The following is a 7,736-nucleotide window of genomic DNA, read 5'->3' on the forward strand; positions in this document are numbered from 1 at the left end:
TCTGCGAACGCAGAGCCTACAGATTTCGCGCCACATCCAAGTCACCGCAATAGTGTAAGTTCATTAAATCCTTTTTTCAGCTCTGCGCCCGACCCCACTCAGTCGTACGTCATTTCATGCGACTCATAACTTAACGCTTTTATTCCCAACAGGGAGATTTCTATTTACTATGTAATTTTCATGTCCTGAGCAGACGGACAGCGTGAATGATTTTTACGCAGTTTTCAGGCTTCGAAGCCAGTTAATCATCATTTGTCATAGGCTCCTAGCCAGCCTCGTGTGTCGAGTTCTAACTCGTTAATCAACATATTTACGATTTATCTTATTTAACTGTGTAACATCTAACTTGCAATCTAACCACATAATAATTGTTTTAAGCTGTAATAAGTGACTGTGACTTATGTTATCATCTAGCCGGGCCTACGTACATTTCGGGACATTAACGTTTGTAACAGGTTAGATTGCAAATAACTTTAGAGCATTCAATTGTATGTGCTGTTTTACATGTTAACGTCATTGACTGCATAAGCCGTTGCAGCACAATAGCTCCGCGAATATTTGCCGCATCCTTCATGTCGATAACGGCCACAGTATAAGTCCGCACATACCGTTTTGCCATTTATCCTGGTCGCGCGCATCGTCTACGTATAGAGACTCGCGTGCAGCGACGGTCAGATAACAGACGCGGCCAGTCCTTGTACAAGCGTGTGTAACGGTTTTTAATAAAGTGCAGTGCCGTGTCAATCAGTTTACCATTTATTTATAAGGCGTCCTGGGTGGTCTGAACAGCCCGGGTAGATTTCATACCACGACGCGCTCCTGCCTGCAGCCACGAGGCCGAATCATCGTTTTTGCCCCCTGAGATCATTTTTCAACTTAATACATACTCAAAAAACTTAAACAGGCAGCGGGAGTGGCGTCAATGTGTTGCACCAAAGTGAACTTACGAGTTCAGACATTCGATCTCACGATCTAGGTTTAGGTTGGTAAAGATAGATTGTAAAATGAAAGAAAGTTTTCTATTGGCTACTTAATTCCGTATGGTCACACTGAGTTTTTATTAGAATGTTTGAAGTTCTTGCTGTAAATTATGGCATCGTGATATTTACATACCAGCATATTGACGCCGACCGCCAATTCTCCTCTATGTCGCATAGACCGCTATGCCTCATCAACGTCTCCTAGAAGCGTGTGCACCGAACGCGCCCGTGCGCGCAGCTAAGTGAAGTGCGTGCGTCGAGGCGATCGCCGTGCAACGAGTGCTGCGCCGGCGGAAGGATCCGGCCGGGTGTGGCATATCCTTCCGCCGCACTACAACAAATTGTTATAATTATGTTTTTCCACAGGATTTTATTAAACATTATTTTTTATTAATTAATAATTCAGTCTTTGCTAAACCATGTTTCACTGTGCGATTCGTCCCGAACCTGGCCGGTTCAGTTTCCCGCGAAATTCACACGTTTCCGCTGGAGGGCTGGCGGGGGAGGGGGGTCGCGCGCGGCGACACAGGCAGTGTCCTTCGAGAGCTCACCCAGGCCGGCAGCCTGCGCGAAACGCGGAACCTTCAACCTTTGCATTCACCGACATGTAGTTTTCAATAGTGTAATTTCTTTTCAACCTTTTGTACAGTTCCGCGGTCGGCCTAAATTTACCATGAGGTACTTAACTTAATTCAATCAGTGCTCCGAGATGAGTGTTCTACGTCATACGTAAGTACTGTGGGGAGATTACGTGGTTTTACGTCGGCGCTTCACGCCCAACCTATCCTACAGGCTACTTAGTTTTGGCCCGCACGGGGCAGCCAGCAGGCGACACGTGCCATCAAACTTAATAACGATTCAGTCCCTGGGACACACCTAGACACCACGTAGAGTCGCCGGAGACACGGGCCTACGTGCTGCTAGCCCAGTTTATCAAGTGTAATGTATTAGTGGAATAGTTGTTCGCCTAAGTGTAATTCGTCATGTCAGGGCTTATGTATCACCGTCGTACTGCAGTGCGCCACCAAACTTAATAACGATTCAGTCCCTGGGACACACCTAGACACCACGTAGAGTTGCCGGAGACACGGGCCTACGTGTTGCTAGCCCAGTTTATCCAGAGCTAGGTATTAGTGTAGTGTATTGTGCTTCAAAATATCGTGTGCCATGTCAGAGTGTCTTTTGTAACTTTCGCATTACGTATACGAGTCTGCCCCTCACGCGCATAAGAATCGTGAGCCGCCACTGAGGAAGTGAGCTGCGCGTGTGACTAGTCGCGTCGGGCAAACCGTTACGGCCAGAACGGGCAGCACCATGTATTGGGCTGTGCTGTATTAAATTCACCAACTATCTGAAGAAGTTTTGTGTTATTATTCAGGTGTCCCGAGTGGCCTCAACAGCTCGGGGGGCCCTACTGCGTTGACCCCTACCTCTAGCCACAAGGCCGAACCTTCCCTGAGAACACGAACCTAACAAAAATCACGTCTAAATAATCGGAGGTAGCGGGGACGGCGTCAAATTGGCGCCCAACGTGGGGCGCCAATTTGACGCCGTTACACTTTGTGAAGATCACGCTCGGGCGTGTTCGTCGCACTTCGGAGCCAGTGTTGTTGTGGCATAACGACCTTTGCGGACCAGAGGGAGCACCGGCGGTTGGCGTCAGTACAATGCGTAGTACTAAATTCAATGAGTGCGAAAGAGAGGCATCGACATGGGTCGACGCGTGAATCAAAAGATTTTGTATGAGTAATTAACATAATAAGGAGTGCCGCTCAACTCGGCTCGCGCGCGCCGGGCGGCGCGGCGTGATGCGATGTTGCCGTTCGTATGTAAACAAACAAACGTTATAAAGAGCTCTGTCAGTGATTTCGCAGTTTTTCTTTTAAATAAATATTAAAAAATAGTCGGTGCGCAAAATTTTAGATAAAAATGGAACATTATAGTGTGTCTGACACATGTAATGAATGAATCATAGATCAGATCTCAACCAGCTTCACCGGCGACCCGCCCCCTCCGCCCCACCCACGCTACGCCACTGTTTTGACAGTAGATGTAGTTCAATTTAACTAAAACACCATCTAGGAATTTGCAATCATTTTACAGTATATTGACAATCATAAATTTGATTTTCTAATCAATGTGATCACCAATGCAACGTTGTAACTACTGGTTGAGAAAAATACTACTAGGACCAAACATTTATTCTGGGAAAAGGAGGGGGGAGAAATGCTACTCTCGCCCCCTCATGCATAACAGCACGGGGGCGACTCGCCCCTGTTGCCCCCCCTGTTCCGACGTTCCTGACTTGCAGTGTATTAAGATCCTGGTTCGATCCCAGTATGGTTCAAAAACTACAGCACATATAAACACAGTTTCGGGAACTGAAATCTGCACCCATCATCAAGCACAAACACGCTGATAGCAGACAGTGACTAGAAAAAAAGGATTTTTAAACATATTTGTTCGAAAATCGCATCTTTGCTGTCTGTTCATAAAGTTAACTATGAATAATAATGTAAACAAGCAATGGTACATGTCCATTAAAATATTTTTAGTCAATCTAATCCATTGCAAGAATCTTTCAAAGAACTGAAATAAATTGACAGACGTTTATTCCCTTGAGAATTGGCAGATAGTGAGCTATCGGTGTTTCTTTTTGTTTTAATGTGATTTGGCTTCGTAAAAATGCACCCAGAGCCTGGGCTTGACAGCTCCAGAAAGTGGAGCTGTTAGAGCACCTGATAGAAAACGACATGGAGTATGCTTATTCTGACAACATTCATTAGTTGTGGCACAGCCTGGTCGAGCATGTCTGCAGGGTCAAGGCGGGATAGACATCCAACCTCACTGTGAGTCCACTGCAGATTCAAATTTCGGTATGTAACTTTTCTGCCAATCCCTCAAGTCTCTTCTTAGACTGGAAGGTAATGAGCTGTGAGCCATGCTCAATGTCAGTTTAAATCATTGCGAGTTGCGAGCCTAAATCTTGTAGGTGATGCTGAACTTAAGACCCTGCTTAACAAATGAGTCAAGCACATATGTACAAATGTACGACGCAGTTCTTCAGAACCTTACATTTGCACATGAGACGTGTGATTGATATGTGTGCCCATCGCGAGTCCTTGAGCATTGCAAACGAGAACTTGTTTCAGATTCCAGCACCCTAATATGGCTGTGTCCGAATTTGTTAATTCTCTGATGGCATATGCCAATATCTGGAGTTTGACATGAAAGAGCTAGAACTTGTTAAGGTGATTCTGGAAGATGGGTTTAGGTTTGTTGTTCAGCACAGTGCCATGTTTACCCCACCTGCCAGCCTTGAGAAGCTATGCAAATGCAGTGAAGAGGTTGCAAAATCGCCTACTCGCTGTTAAATAAGATGTGTAATTCCTTGAGAGAGTACGGAATATTGTTGGTACTAAAGTTTTCACTGTGCAAAGCTCTGAGTGTATTGGTACTCGCGGGACTAGTAACAAGTCGGCTAGTGTAACTTTACAACCTATTTAAGTGTGCTTCCTAATGTGTTTTCTGAGGTTAAGCACGAGTCCATGCAGAGCTTAATGAGCCAACAATGCCAAGGGTATGGGCAAAGCATGCCAAATGTTTCGGCTTAGGTCATGCGATTTCCGAATGCTCGCTTTCACAAGTCAAAGTGATGCAAGGCATTATTTTTTTTACAAACATGCTGGGTATTAGCGAGGGATTCGTGCCTGGGATACGCCCTGTGACTGCAGTGTCTGGTTCTGTGGGAAATTTTGTCACAAACATACGAATTTTTAGGTTTTATCGAAAAGTGTGTTGCAATTTTCAAATGCAAAAAAAAAAAAAAAAAAAAACATTTTCTTATTCCCAAGCCACGAGTTTATTAAAAAAAGAAATTATTTTGTGATTAAATTAAATTTGATTAAATTTAACTTATGGCTCGGCGATAGGCCTACTATAGTATCATGTCGCTTATTTTTATCTGAATGTAATCAAATAATATAATTAGGTGAATAAGTTACTGCCGATTTTAATGTAGATAACCAACCTAATATAACTTATCAGCAATATTTTACACAATTTCAATGTAACTAACCTAACTTAACCCCATCCACAGAATTTTGAAGTATTTCTGAACCTAAATGGATCCTCCATTTTCAACAAATCGATTTTTGAAGAAGAAAAAACTTTCAAATCTCTAGAAAATTGCGATTTTGCCGGTAAAGGAAGTGGCGGATAATTCCGACAGTTTGTGATGTCAATCCGATACATAATTCCGCTAGGAAGTGTTCAAGAATATGTTTTGGAAATCTCTATCAAATTTCAGTTATTCAACTAACGGAATTATCCCAATACTGTCAAGAATAGGGCTCCTGTGAGAAGAGTCTAGCGACAGCAATGCTACCTTCCTGCAACTGCCGCACCGCTCAGGCTCGTTCCGGGGCCGGCGGCACGATTATATATGTCATCTGAAACTTCCAATTATCAAATATGGCCTCGTGGCTGAGCGCTCAGCGGCGCTATCATCTAAACGTAAAGGTGGGTCTACACTGTGTAACAAAACAAGTTATAAAATGTTATATTACAAAGTTATACAACATGTTACAAAATGAAAAGAATGAAAATTATATTACAAGTTACACAACAAAGTTATATAACTTGTTATGAAAACGTGAAGAAAAATGTTATATAACACCATGTTTTATAACAAAATAAGTGTTATAAAACAAGTTATATGTTTCCCATGCAGTGTCGGTAAAGATCAAAGGAAGTTAAATAACTTGTTTTTTTTTTATTACTTATTAACCTGCAATTGGGCTTTCACCCGGTGGCAAGAACTCCCACTCACTCCCCCCCCTCCATCAGCTCCCTCCCATCCCTGACCTCCACCATTTCCTCCCCCAGCCCATTCCACTCCCTCCCCGTCCTCACCAGGAAGGTGTTCCGCCCTCTCTCTGTCCGCCTCCACACCCTCTGGAGCTTACATCTGTGGTCTCTTCGTCCTCTGTACTCCCCTCTATGTACTTTGCTTCCCAATTGCCCCCATCCCCCTTCCCCCTTCAGCACGTTGAACATCCTGACCAACCTTTCCACTCTTCTTCTCCTCTGTAACGTTTCCCACCCTAACTCCTTAATCATTTCCGTTGGGCTATGCAGTTTCCCATCCTGCCCCTCCCTCCTTCTCCACATTCCCATCACCCACCTAGCCACTCTGCGCTGCAACCCCTTCCAGCTCCTTCACCTCAGTCACCAGGTAGGGGTCCCAGACCGCCGCCGCATACTCCAACATTGGCCTGACCAATGTGGAGTATGCCTTCTCCTTTGTCCTCCTCCCAGCTCCCTGCAGGGTCCTACCAAGCAACCCCAGCGCCTGCCTTCCCCTCCTGACCACCCCCTCTATGTGCTCCGCCCATCCTAGGTCATTTTTCAGTGTCACCCCCAGGTACTTATATCCTGCTGCCTCTCTTATTTCCTGCCCCTTCCAGTAATATACATTTCGTGTGACTTTCCTCCTCTTTGTAAATCTGACAACTTTTGTCTTACCAACATTCAAGGACATTCCATTTTTCTCCGTCCATTGCTCCAACCTTATCAAGTCCTCTGCTAAACATCCCCCTTCCCCCACAACCTCATACACTACACAGTCATCTGCAAATAGCCTCCATCTGGCTTTCATGCCCTCCCCCAGATCGTTTATCATAATTGTGAACAACAGAGGCCCCAGCACACTCCCCTGTGGCACCCCCGACGTCACTTCCCCCTCCTCGGAGCTTTCCTCACCCACTCTCACTCTTTGTCTTCTATTCCTCAGGAAATCACCCACCCAGGTACCACCCTTCCATCCCTCACCAGCAACTCAACCTTTTCCATTAACCTCCTATGGGGGACCTTATCAAACGCCTTTTCAAAATCTATAAAGATTGCATCTATCTGCTTCCCCCCGTCCACCGCTTCCACCAGGTCTTCCAACAGCCCAGCCATCTGGGTCTCGCATGAAAACCCCATCCTGAATCCATGCTGCCTGTTATCCACCCACCCCAGATCTTCCATTTCCCCCTTTACGTACCTTCCTACCAACCTCTCCATCACTTTTCCTACACAGGACGTCAAACTGACCGGCCTGTAACTTCCTGGCTCCGCCTTATCATTTCCCCCCTTGTAGATGGGAACTACCACTGCCTCCTTCCATTCCATTGGTAGTTTCCCCTCCTCCAGAGACTGCTTGAAAACCTCCAACAGGTACTTCCCAATCTCCCTATCACCCAACTTCAAATGACTATTCCCTATACCATCTGGCCCAGCTGCCTTTCTCCCTTTCAACCTCCTGATCACCTTAATTACATCTGTCAGTCGCAGCTCAAAGGCCTTCCTGCCCATTAAACTGTCGTCCTCTTTACCCTCCCATGCCTCCCCCTTTGTAAATACTGCCAGATATTGCTCCTGCAGTAAGTCTGCCTTTTCCCTGTCCTCTGTATATTCCTGCCCCCCTCCTCCTCTGAGAACCCCTATTCCCTCCTCACCCTTCACTCTTCTTATGTATCTGTAGAGCTCCGTCCCATTTACCGTCCCCCCTTCCCCCATCAGCTGTTCCATGTAAGCATCCCTTTCTTCCCGCGATTTCCTCCCTAGTTCCTTCCCAAGCGCCTTCATTTCCGCCTCTATCTCCTCTCCCCCAAGCTTCCTTGCCCTCGCATGCAGCCTCCTACATTTCCTTTTCAACACTTTCAACTCCCTTCCATAGTAGGGAGGGTCACCTCCTTGGCCTACCCTCCT

Source organism: Bacillus rossius, chromosome 5, assembly GCF_032445375.1.
Source record: "Bacillus rossius redtenbacheri isolate Brsri chromosome 5, Brsri_v3, whole genome shotgun sequence".
Classification (NCBI taxonomy): Eukaryota; Metazoa; Arthropoda; class Insecta; order Phasmatodea; family Bacillidae; genus Bacillus; species Bacillus rossius.